We start from the raw sequence: 14431 nt of genomic DNA, 5'->3' as shown, positions 1-14431 counted from the left end.
GACACAAGAATAAAAGTTGGTGTCTGTTATGTCATGGCTTCTATGCGGTAGGTTGAAAATAGTGAGTGTGTATTCTCTTGTGATAATTGTCCTTTGGTCAATTGTATTAACTGTACTAGAGGAGAAGTGATGATACTTGTGCACTTGTTTCCCTGCATGCGTTGACAAGCTCTTTTCTTGGATTCAGTGTTTTCTTATCAATTTGATGTAAGGTGGTGAGTGCACACTAACAAATATATTCATAATAAATTCAGGTGTTTATTAATGGCAGATCACGAAATGCAGATGATAACCTTTGGATTGGATATTCAGACAATCAAAAGGAAGGCCAGTGGCTGTGGGAGGATGGCTCGCCTAACACCCTAAGGTGAGTTATTCCTTATATATTCAATGGCACTTTATTAATAGCTGATGTAATTGTTGGTAACCGTTTGAGGGGTTATGAAACCCCACTCAAGCAATAACCATCTTGTCAGGGTGAAGTCACAAGCAAACCCTAAATTAACCTGTGCTCAGCCCTCTGGTAGCATGGTACTGAGCACTCATGCTTATCTCAGAGGAAATGTGTAGAGTATGTATGCAGCAGTTCACACAATAATAAAGTGGAACACAACACAAGAAAAATTATAGACCAATTTAGAAAAATAGTGTACAATTTAATAAATAATATAAGACTAAAATGAAAAAAAACCAAACAGTAGAACCGGAGAAATGCAATTTTACAGATTTAAGTGAAAATATTGCCAAAAACAGATAGTGCCAACTGTGGTTATCTGGTCGTGCCTAAGCCGGGAAAAAGTCAGAATTTCAGGCTGACCAGGATGGAGTGCAGGTCAGCTAAAGGGACCTAGTTAGGCCTGCTGAACAAGGTCCCTTAAATCCATCATCATTCCTCACTTCTCGTTCCTACTTGTCATCCATCATTCGTCACTTCTGATCACTCCTTCGCCACGTCTCATCCATCATCTTTAATTCTTATTCTTTATTCATCGTACATCACCTATCATTCTTCATGCTTATATAGTATCGCTCGATTTTGCTCATCATATTGCATTAGTCATTTTTATTTCTTTCCCTGCGACCCTCATTCTTTTTCCTAATCCGGCGTACAGGTGTAGATTTATGACCCGTGCCATGTAGGCTCCTCTCCATTCCCAAACCCATTAGAGCTCTGAATACAGGACAATGGAAACAGAAGAGTATTTACCTAAATAAAATAAAATGTGGTAGAGCCCAGGATTGACCAGACACAAACATAGCTGCATTTCCTCTCCTCTGCCCTCCTCCTGCACGTGCAGAGGAGTAACCCCAGGCGTCGTACTCTGCTCAGCCAGCAGAGTTTGCAGAGTTTTTCCAATGACTCCTTGGCGGGGCAGAGTACGAGGTCAGCCACCTTAAACAAAATTTTTTAAAAACCACGGGGCATATTATCAAGAGGGTTTATCTCCGCTTTTTTGGCTTTAAAAGCGAAGAAAGCGGAGATAAAATTATCTCCCTATTACCTAGCTGTCGCTAACACCAGTTAGCGACAGCTAGTGGGAGATAGCGACCATCTTGGGCCCCACTTTGCATGTCAGTGATATTTATCACTAATGACATGCAAAGTGGGCGTGCCAAGATGTTAGCGACTGGAAACAGTCGCTAACATCGCTATCTCCTATTACCAACTTTTGGAGATATTTGCGCTAAGCGCCAATATCTCCAAAAGCTAACACCTGCCCTGAGCAGTTCTTAGCCATGTTATCCAATGGGAGGTGGATAACATGGCTAAGAGCATTAGCTCGGTAATGCATGAATATCGCTGACTTTTCAGCGATATTCATGCATTGCGGCCGATTTTTATCGCATTTGCGATAAACCTTGGTAATACCAAGGTTTATTTGCGATAAAAATCGCCGCAGCTCAGCGGTAAATTTTTGTCTCTAACCAAGCAATAGTGATAATTATCGCTATTGCTTGGTAATATGCCCCCACTTACCTTCTCTTCTGCCTGCGCTCCTCCTCGCCGCGGTGTCTCCCTTCTTCCGGTGTCCTCCTCCTCGCTGTTTCGGACCAGGGAAGACATGGCTTGGCTGTTCAGGCTGAACTGTTCCCATGAGGCACAAGGTCAAGTCTGATTTGCAAATAGATGTGCCTTAACTGGGGTGGCGAAGTGAGCTAAAGAACGATGATGGATTCAACCCAGATCTGTGACTGGGGGCGAATGTCTGAAAAGTTTCAGCGCTCCGTCCATCATCTCCTTGTGTTTGCTTTGTTCGCCCTAAGTTGGCAGGGTATGCCCTGATGTGGGTACCTTGCTCACTTTGCCACTGGATTCAAGCTAACCTGGATGATGATGGTTGGTAGCCCAAAACCAGTCCCAGGATGCTTGTTTCCGGTCCAGGGAAGGCATGGCTTGGCAGTTCGGGCTGGACTGTTCCCATGAGGCACAGGGTCAAGACTGATTTGCGTATAGCTATGTCTGAACTGGGGTGGCGAAGTGAGCTAAAGAACGATGATGGATTGAACCCAGATCTGTGACTTGGGGTGAATGTCTGAAAAGTTTCAGCGATCAGGCCATCATCTCTTTGTGTTTGACAAGTTAACTAATCATCATTTTATTACTCCTCCCACTTCCTTAAAAACTTGTTTTAAAAACACTCAAACACTTCCTGCACTCATTACTTGTCACCCACATGACCTGTGGGTGCCTGAATCCGTTAGATTAACGATCAGTCCTCATCACATGAAAGTGTGCTAGGGAGGAAGAGGGCACTGTGCTGATGTGCCAGTTGGAATGGAAGTGCTAACATATATAATGGTACAATCCTCAAAGTGTAACTCTCTTCAACGACACCTGATTAATATGCCAATCAGCGGGTGTCTTCCTGTAAGCCACCACATAGATGGGTAAGGGGTCTAGGGTTTAATTATTTTCATACGAGAAGCGCCAGTGCAGCAGGGGACCAAAAATAATAAAAATGAAGATGGTCCAACATTTGCTTGTTCAGCATTTATGAAAAAGAAATAGCCAACATTTAGTGGACTATCTTTGGGCAGCGCTGGTGGTGGGATGCCAGAAGTTGATATGTCAGGTACATAATCTATACCTTATCTAAGACAACTGACATGCACGCCATCAAGAACAATTATCGCAAAGGTTTTACTCATGATGAAAAGGCAGGAAGTGAAGCAACAATTCATGAGTGTGGAGAAGCAGGGGTAAAGGAGTACAACACAGAAAACCAAAATGAAATAATGTGTTATGCAACTTTTCCTCATGGTCACACATTCAGGTGTAAAGAGAGCTACACTGCAAATCCAGTGTGGCTAAGTTTTTAAGATGTCCCAAGAAAGTCCATATTATCTTAAAAGGTACTCTTAAAAATGCAAGCCCGACAGTTCCATGGGGATGCAGTCAACAACAAAGAGATATGTTTTTCTGCAGTGGATGAAGATTGAGAAGGGCCGTGGGTGCAGGAAAATGAGGAACGTGCAAGTGTTATGTCCTGAATGAACACTAGTAATAATAGACAATTATGATACCTAACTACCATAGAGTATTACGGGTAAATAGGCCATTTACTACACAATCTTCTACAGGCTAACTGTTGACCACGTAATTTCCATATTTTAAAAGGGTTATGGTGTATTGTGGTATTTACAAAGGTGTGTATAGTTTGGTCTGAGAACTTTGACCGGTAAACAAGAGCAGAAAGGAAATCCATGGACAAAATTGGTAAGAGAACAACCCAAGCAAAACAGTTAGGAAAAAAGACTTCAAGCTCCAAACCAAATTTTATTAAAAAATAAACAAGACTTTTATTTCCTTTCTCTTTCCACACATCGGCAATACCCAGATCCTTAATACACAGGCCTACCCATTCTCTCATTTTCTGAAGGTTGGGGAGGTGTTTTGCTGGGTGGCGATCTACCTTAAGGTTTAGTAAGAAGTTGAAGTCTCCACCCAATATAATTGGCGTTTGGGTTGTCAATAAATGCGAATAAAGCTTTTGAAGCGGTACCGGGTCGTCCAGATTCAGGCCATAGTAGCTCCTTGCCCTTCAGTTAGGGTTTGGATTTCCCGCCTTTCATTGGCGTGAGAACGCCACATGCCTAGCATGTATTATGCCTACGTCCTTAAGTCTTATCTTTCTGACGTGATTTAATTTGCTCAATGAGACTTTCAACTTCTTTCGGGTCTCTCATGTTAAGCATTTTATTGTCCCACATGATTCTCAATGACGCTGGGAAGCGCATTTGAACATTAGCCTCCAGTGCCCTTAGTTGCGGCATAAGTTGGCCCAGCTCCCATTGCCTATCTTGAGTTGTTCTAGATATATCTGACCTGATTCTACAGGTCCAGTCGTCTTTGGCAAAAGATACGGCTTTAAGGCTGTCACTCAGGATCTTCTCTTTCAGAGAGTAGGTCATGAAGTTAATTAAAATTGTCCTAGGGTTTTCCTAGATTTCCCTTTCCTGAGGGGGTCTCGATGTACTCTCTGGATGTCATGAGTGAGATTGGCAGATTTGGTCCAGGGGATTTTCTCCTCTAGCAACCAGATCGTGAATCCCTTAATATCATCTCCTTCGATGCCCTCCTGGACATTTAGAATTTTAAGGTTGTTCCTTCTAGCATGATTTTCCAGGGATTCCATTCTTTCACTTATCTTGGTTTCTCTGGACTTTAACCTGGTTATTTCCTTTCAGTTCGCCTCCGTCTTCTTGCTCAGTACCTCTACCGCCTCCTCCACATGGGTCACTCTATCTATGAGAGTATTTATTTTTTGATCTAATGCCTCACAGGCTTCCTGTATCTTGGTCTGATTCCTCTCAGAGATTGCAAAGTTGACCCTCATCTCCTTCATCGTCTCCACCAGGAATATTTCGGCATGTGAGCCATTGGGTGGCCCTGGTTCTTATCTTGGATCTGGACTGCTATATTCTGCTCTATTCAGGGTGGCACTCTCTGGGGCACACTCAGGGGGTTTCCCTCCTACTCCCTATTCTTGTGTGGAGAGAATTTGATATTTGTTACTAGTCGTGAGGTCTGAGCTCCCATTCTTGGGTTTCTCTGCCATTCTTAAGTCTTTTGGATTTATGGTGTTTAACAGGGATATAGTAGATGGCTGGCGGTTGGTATCCAGAGTGGCACCGAAGCTAAGGCCCACCGGGGATTTTGGCTCGCGCAAGTCTTTCTCTATTTTATGGTTTTTCTCTTGGACTTTAAAGAAGGATGATGGATCTTAGTGATGGAGTGATTTTCTGAGTGCAGCTAAGACCAGGTGCTTTTAGATTTATACGACTTGCTCTAGATAATGGTGCTTGCGGTTGCCCTGAGGTCTGCTTCTTGTTTTGCCTTTTTGGTCTTTGGGGTGGCGGAGTTAACAGAGGTTGAATCTTTCCTTTGGGGGTGTTCGTTATTTTTATGACCGTGTCTGTCTTGAACTTGGGCTTGGGCTCATCCGCCCCCTTCCCCTGGTGGAACCTACTTCTGAGGCTGTAACCTACTGCTTCCGTAGTATCACTCCTCTCACCTCTGCATGTGATAGTAGTGGTAGTGGTGGTAGTGGTAGTGGTAGTAGTAGTAGTGGTAGTAGTGGGGGCCTTAGTGCTATCCAGGATTTACCTTAAAAAATAAAAGGCTAGGGCAGGCTTCTAGAATAGATTTCTTTCTGGTCAGTAGGTGCCTTGTGGAATGCACTAAGCAAGTCGAGCATATACCAGAACACATCTCAGTCCACTCTGCAGTGAAACTCAGTCTGATCCTAAAAACTTCCCCCTCCTCTCCGAGGTGGACAGTGGATAAAAGTATATTCCTAGACCCATCTCGCACAGACAAGTTAGCCAAAGAAACAGACCAGTTCTTCCAATTGAACAAAGTAGGCCCATCTAAACAAACTGCCTGGGATGCGTATAAAGATTTCATCAGAGGGAGTATCGTAAACCTGGCGGGACACAAAAATAATAAGAAAAAAACCTTCATTGAACAACTGAACGAGAGCTTATGAATCTAGAGGCAGAGCTTAGGAGAGTCACCACCACTAAAGAAAGTGCTGAAATAGAGGAAAAAATGAAAGGAAAAATTGCAGAATTAAGCGACTTCCTTGAAACAATAGTTAAGGACAAGTGGGAGGACAGTAAATTGTTGCAGTATGAGTACGGGGAGGGATGTGGGAGTAACCTGGCATGGAAGACAAAAACAGAACAAACACGAAACAGGATTACAAGGATACAGAAAGTTGACCAACCTGGCTACTGCCTGTAAAATTCTGAAATTAGGCAAGAATTCACAGAATCTTTCGACAAACTGTATAGGGAAGAAGTTTTTTACTCCAAAGAGCAAATACAAGCTTTCTTAGAGAGAATATCGATCCCTGCGGCCTTCCCGGAGCAAAAGGTAGAACTGAACAAAGAGATCTCCAAAAAAGAAATTATAGACGCAATAAAAAATCTAAAGAAAGGAAAAGCGGCAGGCCCAGACGCATTACTAAATTCAATTTACTTATCTTTAAGGGAAGCATTAGTATCTCCTCTTACAGATCTCTTAAACAAGGTATTCCTGGGGAAAAAAGATATCCCAAACTCCTGGAATGAAGCAATAGTGAGCATCATACTAACACCAGGAAAGGATCCAGCCAAATGCGAATCTTACAGGCCCATCTCTCTCCTAAACTCAGACTACAAGATCTTCACACAGGTGTTGGCCAAAAGATTAGGGGCAGTGGCAGGGCCCCCGATCCACACAAACCAAACAGGCTTTATTAAAGGCAGACAAATTCACAAATTATCGCACAAGCTCATTAGTGCCTTTGACATAGCAACCCATTATTCCACACCATTGGCAGTTATCACCTTCGACCCTGCAAAGGCGTTCGACAGAGTCAGTTGGCCTTTCCTGAATGCCACCCTAGACAAGTTTAATCCTGGGGACAATTTTGAGAGCGCAATAATAAATATTTATAAAAATCCTGTTGCCAAAATCCTTGTCAATGACGCTCTTACAAACAGCATACAGATTAAGAGAGGCACAAGGCAGGGGTGCCCCCTCTCCCCTCTTCTCTATAATTTGTATATAGAGCCCTTAGCATGTCTTCTGAGGGAGGAGGAGGGGATTACATCATTTAAATAACAGGATTGGGTAAAAAAAGTCGCCTAGTATGCGGATGACTTAAGGATTTTCATTGGCAACCTAACCAACTCACTTCCAAAGGTAGAGAAGATGATAGACCAGTTTGGGGTAGTCTCTGGATATCGGGTGAACCAAACAAAATCAGAAATATTACAGTGGAATTCACTCTCAGGAAACCCTCTGGTGAAGGATAAAATAAAGTATCTGGGAATAGAATATACAAAAAACATAGAAGAGATTGCGAGCATAAACTTTGCAAGGATTCATAAAGAGGCAAGGACACTTCTTAAGGCCTGGGCAGGTTTACAATTATCCTTCTTAGGGAAGTCTAACTTAATCAAAATGAATATATTTCCAACATTTACATATCGATTTAGTTCTATCCCATTAGATTTTAAGACAGAGCAGATAAAGAAGATGCAAGGGGAGCTATCTAGCTTCATCTGGGCAGCCAAGGTGGTAAGAATAGGCTGGAAAAAACTAAGAAGAAACAAGGCCCAGGGAGGTATTGCCAGACCGGATATTCTCGAGTACGGCAGAGCCTTCCAGTTTAAAAGCATAAGGAAACTCCTAGGTAAAAGGGAAGCATGGCCAGAATACTTGAAAGCTCTAATCGGCCCTGACGGGGATCATTACCTCTACAAATTTGGACATCCCAAGTACTACAAAAAGATAAAACTAAAGACTCTGAAGTCAGCAGCAAAAAACTGGTATGAAATAAGGTTGACTTTAAAAATCTCCTACTACAGCAAGTACGCACCAATCTGGGACTCCCTTGGAACCCCAGATTGCCTGAAAGACAATATGGTGTACCCCTTGAGGGATTAAATATATCAACTACTGGGGCCAGATGATAGTAAATAACAGTATCATAGAATGGGAGATCCTGAACTAATGAACACAGGGCTCGCTAGCCAGATTCAAGTACTATCAACTAAATAGTTGGATAAAAGGCATAAAGGAAAATTTGAATGGGGACGACAATATCGAACAAAAGCTAGCAAACACCAAATTTAAAAAAAAGGAAATTTCAACCTGGTACCGGGCTCTCATAAGACCTGGCGAAACAGAATACTCAGCCCCACACGACATCTGGGGAAAAGACATGCCAGGGCTAGACATTTCACATTACTGGCAAACCTCAATGGAAATTTCTGGTTGTGTAATAAAATCAGCCCCGTTAAGGAAAAATCATCTCTTCAAGGTGCATAGAGCGTATTGGACCCCAAAAAGAGTATCAAAGTTCAACAGCAACAACGCAAAAAAGTGTCCTAAATGCTGGAATGAAAAGGTGGATGATCTACACATGTTCTGGGACTGCACCCATTTGGAGGAATTTTGGGAACAGATTGGTAAGACCATCTCAGATGTATTAGGACGCCCCATAGAGGTAAGCATGGAAATGGTTATCTTTGGGATTTACAATAACATAGAACTTCCTAAAATGACTAAGGACCAGGAAAACATCCCTCTCTTACTAACAGTATTAGCTAGAAGGGAAATATGTATCAACTGGGTAAAACCTTAACCACCACTACACAGTGAATGGCTAAACTCCATACTAAGGTTTTATAAACTAGATAAGCAGGGGAAGGATAGTAAGAAAAGTAAATTCTGGAACATTTGGGAAAGATACATCCACTTGAACGTCAGGGCGTCCAATGATTAAGGCAAAGGTAACTACGATTTCAAGCTGTGCCTTGAATTGAGTAGTCAGAATGACTAGCTCTGCCCCCCCCCCCCAAAAAAAATTGTGTGCCTGAGGATGGAAAAAAGGGGGCCCCAGAGGACAAGGCTAGCTCCTCCTATACGAGCCATCGTATGGATATAGGGTATTTGGGATAGATCGGAAAAGGGGCCTCTGACTCCTCCAAACTTCAAAATATATTGCTTAATGAGGACAAAAAGAAAAATAAATAAACAAGACTTCAAAAAAACGAAATGAATAAAAATGGTAAGGATATTCACAGGATTAACGTGTATAACACAACTAATTTAATGAATGCCTGGGTGATAATTCGAAAATGATAAACCATCAAGAGGACAATTAATTTTCACTAAGGTGCAGCAGTGTATTGAAATGTTTTATTGAAATACAACCAACCTGTCAGAAATCTGTTTAAAAAAGCCTGAAAGGGTGGGTCACTGTCACACTTACCTTCATGTGATTTCCTCATGCACCTTTGATGTAGACATTGTAGATGAATTCTAAAACATATTACAAGTTGTAGCATTCTTCAGCATGAGCTCCGCCATGCTCTGTCTTGGTGATAAATTGGTTATGTCACAGACGTCAGTGCTGATTTACCAGCCCGAGTATCAGCAGAGAATTCTTCCAGGTCAGTACGACGTCCTGAGCTTCATCTATTCGTGTACACTCAAATTTGGATGTCTTCAGGGCTAGACAGCAGCAGTCTACTTGGTGCAGTATTACCTGTGGTAGGTTCTTCCCCTTGAGTTCAGGAAATTTGCAGCATTGTTCTTGGATGGAGCTAGTTTGGATTCAGCCTTGATGTTTCTGCCAATCTTCTCCATTGTTTGGGGACTAGCATCGTCTGGTCACTTACTGGTTCCACAGTTCATGCTAGCTTAACTTTCTGTACCTAGGATAATGATAGGCCAAGGTTCCCGGTAGCTCCGGCTCAAACAACCAATGTGCAGATAGACCTACATTTGGGGCAATAATAACTCTGCTGTCAAAAAGATGCCCAGAAAGGGTCTAGACCTCACTGCCTTCCTTTTAGATGCAAGCCACTGCATCCTCTTCAGCCTGCAGACAAAGGTCCATCTGCTTCCATACTCGACTCACACAGTCAGTGCATGCAGTCCAGCATGTCATGCTATTAACATCAGCATCAGGAAGAATCTAATCAAAACTTAATTTCTCTGTCTATTGACAGGGCACTGGTTATCCACCCATTAGGGTCTAGGCAACACCTAATGAGGAGGACAAGCAAAGATTAGATCCCATAGAGGTCTTGCCAGAGATGGCACCTATAAAATAACTTTTTGGGAGAGATTGCTGTAACATAGTTTGTCGTTCCTGTTTTCATGGTTCACTGCACACATTACCCCCACAAAGCCCTACAAGTGCTTCATTGCAAAGGCAGCACCTTGCTGACAACATGCCCAAGTCCTTCTACATTGGTCATTACGTTCCATTGTCATTAACTGGGATTCCTTCGCAGCCATCCTCGAGCAACCAATGTTCGGACACCCAAGCTCTCATTCTTTCCTACTGCCATCATCTGCTTCTTAGCACCTCAAGCCATCTCTGTGGTCCACTATTCAGGTGGGACGTACAAATGGCCTGTCTTTACCTTGAAGTGTATGGTGACAGTCTACATTCTTCTTAGTTGGCTAATCTTTTTCTTTTTTCATGGAGGAAATACATCTGAGCTCTTTAGTATTGTCCTATGCTGAGTAGTTTGGTACTCATCACTGTTCTTGCAAATGGTACTGCACACAACAAGGGCTGTCTTTTGTGTTAGTGGCATGCTCACCAACAATCATCCACTTTTAAGAGGTGTGCGAGGGAGGGTGGAAGTACATATGCCTCATGAAGCCCTAAGACAGAGCGTTTCTACTCACCTGATCTCCAGTCCCCTCCACCACCCTTAGCTACTGACTGCTGAGAGAACAGTGAGCAGGAAAGTCATGCTTACTTCTCAAGTTCTCATAAAACTATAGAATTCCACTCTAGGGATAATGCGGTCATGGGTGCTGTAAAGCTCTATACTACCTCTTCCTGCAAATCCGAGAATAAGAAAATTCAAAGGGACAAAATGAAGCTGAAATCTAAGCAAGTTGTATATTATTTCATTACTATTGCCCTTTTTCTATACTCAGAATCCATATTGTGTAACTTGTGTTAACTGTATTTGTCAATTGTTTCACCATAAAGATCTCTCCGGATGTTCAACACTCAACACCTCTTTTTGATTTGAAGATTAGGATTTAAATTCCTCCAAGAGCAACTCTTAAGTGTTTCCCATCCCAATAAACTGATACAATTAAATTTGGGTAACATCAATATCTGTCCTTTCGACTCTTAGAAACATCTTAGCTGTGATATTAAGCACTCTTTAAAAAAACAAGTGATTACTATTTTGTGAAAAACTTTTGGGCCATGCAACCAAGCTCTGGAATTCACTTCCTCCCTTCCTCAGAGCTATGACTGATTTGTTGAAGTTTAGGAAGGCTCTCAAACCTGGCTCAAACCTGGCTTTTGCCAAAGTAATTGGTACAGACGCGTCCCTTTTCTTGGAGCTCTGATTCTGTCTTTTCCTATGGTCCTTCCCTCTCTTCCTCATGTATCACCCTTATTTACGGCCAGCGGCAGGATACCAGTCGGGACAGACCACTTTATAAAAATTATAAATAAATAAGGCGAATTGCTAAGTATTGGTACAACAAGACCTGATTTATTGTTAATCTATTGCTTTCATAATAGTAAAACATGCAATGCAATCTTATTAATGAATAATGACATTACATTTATTGTTACTCTCTCATTTTTTTTCTAAACAGTTTTTGGAAACGTCGAGAGCCAGATAACTATCGAGGTGTAGAAAACTGTGCCACAACAGCGCAGACGGGAAGTCTTTTATCGTGGAATGATGATAACTGTATGAGAAGATTAAGATACATATGTGAAAAGGATGCAGACCAGGTGCTCTTCAATAGCACCGGTGTATTTTCCTAAACATCTGCAACTAGTATCCACTCTCTCTGGCAATGGCTTGACTAAGTCTGCCTTCTCGACTATTCATAGACATGCCTACATCCTATGCTTTTATGTGACGTCATCAGTGCAGAAGACAATCACTATAAAGATCTCTGGAAAGAAATATGGATGCACCTAAAATGATCCCGCTCTAGAGTTCACTCTCACTGGAGTTCATTACGGTTGCACTAGGAGTAAGAGAATGTATTGGATGACTTGGACGAGAAACACTTTGGACCCTAATGACAATTGCCATTCAGATAATGACTTCTAACTAGAACAAATATGGATGTAATGTATGCCAAAAGATGGAACCGCGTCTGAAGTACTCAGGTTGGAAATTGCCTATTGGGAAGATCAGCGAATGTGCTTGATGCAATGATCTATGTCCCTCCTCTAAATACCCTTCTGCATATTGGATTATGACAGACTTGTGGTTGGATGTCTGTGGAAACAGAAAAACCTCCAGAAGATAAAACATGTTGATAGTTTACGTTTCAGGTATCCCCTCAATCCTCCCATATCTTACAAGATCCTACAATCATGTACTTCTGAAAGGGTGAAAGCCCGCCTCTTTCAGCAGTAGCTAGTCTATGTGTAGCCCTCATGAACCCTCTCAGGAAACATTGAGTCAGACATTGACTCCCGTATATACAATGGGCTCTGGGCCTTCTCTTCCTGTACTTGGTCTAGGACATGGCAAAATTGATTTTTGGGCTGGTGGACTAGAATATAGAGCCACATGTGTGCATGTAGAATCTTTAGTTTAATTCTGAAATAGGATGAGGTATCCGGGGAACGATGAACTTAAAAAAAAAGACAAGAGTTGAGATTGGATAACAGAATCCTGGTTTTTGTAGCGTGGTAGATTGAAAATCCTTGTAGGTTCCAGTGTTAGTTGCTGTCTTTCTTAAATAATCACTGTTGCAGGGATTCTGCACATATACAGAACTTTGCGCAGAAAAACAGGACCTTGGTGTGTAGGGGCTGAGCCTTCCTACCGCCTCAGTACTCAAACTCCCAAAACCGACTAGCTAGAGTGTCTCCTTCCTTTTCCTACATAATCATGAAGCTACAAATGATTAGACAACCCAGAACACAACACTCCCGACTCTCTCAGGTATCGCGGTAGCAAGACAGACCCTTTCGCTCAGTCACTCGTACCTGTCCAGTGTTAGTTGCAGTCTTTCTTAAATAATCACTTTTAGATTGCCAATTCACTGTGTGGCGATAGATGCAAGCCTTTGGTAGTCGTAGTAGCCATTCAGAAGCATTGGAAGATTTCGGAGCTCTTAGTCAGTTCTCATGTCGATTTTAAACATGGGAGGTTTAGAACTGCAGACGCCTGCATCATTGAGCACTAGTTTGGAGAGGTGTCAGGAAGCAGCCACGTCTACAAATGAAGAGCGCTGGTTTCCTCAGGTAATTTAAACAAAATGTTAACTAATGAAAATGTGGCAAAATTAAATAAAAGCAGAAGTCCTTCATTTACACTATAGTGAATTGATTTTTTTAAAGAAAATATAATTTAGGTTAATAGTAAGAGAATTGGTTAAAGAATATCTAGTGCACAAAATAATAAAATTAATCCAGATCCAGTATGAAACTGCAATTTGAACAGCTATAGAGAACAATACTACACGATATTGACGCTCCCAGTCAAAAGGAGTATAACTCTCTCTAAGGCTTTGAGGGTAAAGGTAAATAACAATAGTTATATAACCAGCATTGAAATTGGTCCTTCTTATTATTATTCTTCAAGGTAAGGAAGGTTCAGCCAATCAAACAAACAAAAGATCACCTGAAGAAAGCCAATATCTAGGAGGAAATCAGAGAAAGTTGGAAAGGGATTCCTTGGGTACTACTCTTCCCCATTTCCCTCCCACTTATCTGTACTCTTTCCAGGCTATTGTGGTACTTTTTGTACAGTTCGCCATTAGGTTTGGAAGGGCACACAACGCTCTACCCTGCCATCTGGTATATGTAATTTTATTGCAGGGCCGGCTCTAGGCTCATGGTGGCCCTGTGCAGGGAGCGTAGGTGGGGCCCGGGCTGACTGTCCCAGGGCCGTCACGACACGTCATTGGTAGTAGGACTAAGATTGACGGCCCTGGGACCCAACCTGCTGGCTTGCTGGCTGCCAGGCTGGGCAAGTAAGTGAAACTGAAATTAAAACAACAACGCGTCGCTGCAGTCCCATTGCTTGGTGGTATGCATAATAACTGTGTCGGGCCGCCGGCTTCGGGAATTCAACCTGGCTGAGTGGTGTGTGACCCATCCCGTGCAGAAATTTGGTGGCCATAAGCTTTGAAAAAACAAATGAAAATAGCCAGTATATATTAAAAAAATCAACAGCATGGGTACATTGCTAGCTGGCAAGTGTACTTACAACAGGTGTAGAGGTCTTTTTTGTTTTAATGGACATCACAGTAATATATAAGTCTTTTGGGTACACAGAAAAGGTGCAATTGACTTTCAATTACTGTAACCTGAAGACGTAGTTTAAAACAGAAGGATTACTAAAAAGGATAAAGAATAAAAGGCTAAAATAAGGGACAAAATAAAGTGTTAGGCAAACATCCCTCGCACCAAAG

At 42.1% G+C, this 14431-nt stretch overlaps 1 long non-coding RNA gene across 1 annotated transcript; it reads left to right on the top strand.

The window, feature by feature from the left end:
- Positions 1-251: 251 nt before the first annotated feature.
- LOC147669132 (uncharacterized) lies at positions 252-13328 on the top strand. Its single transcript, XR_015303739.1, has 2 exons — positions 252-367; positions 11642-13328. It is a non-coding gene; the product is annotated as an uncharacterized LOC147669132 (long non-coding RNA).
- The last annotated feature ends 1103 nt before the right edge of the window (positions 13329-14431 follow it).

The sequence above is a fragment of the Lissotriton vulgaris genome, unplaced genomic scaffold (assembly GCF_964263255.1).
Source record: "Lissotriton vulgaris unplaced genomic scaffold, aLisVul1.2 SCAFFOLD_12157, whole genome shotgun sequence".
NCBI lineage: Eukaryota > Metazoa > Chordata > Amphibia > Caudata > Salamandridae > Lissotriton > Lissotriton vulgaris.
Note: the sequence above shows the minus strand (reverse complement) of the source record. Positions and strands in the feature narration are given on the sequence as shown.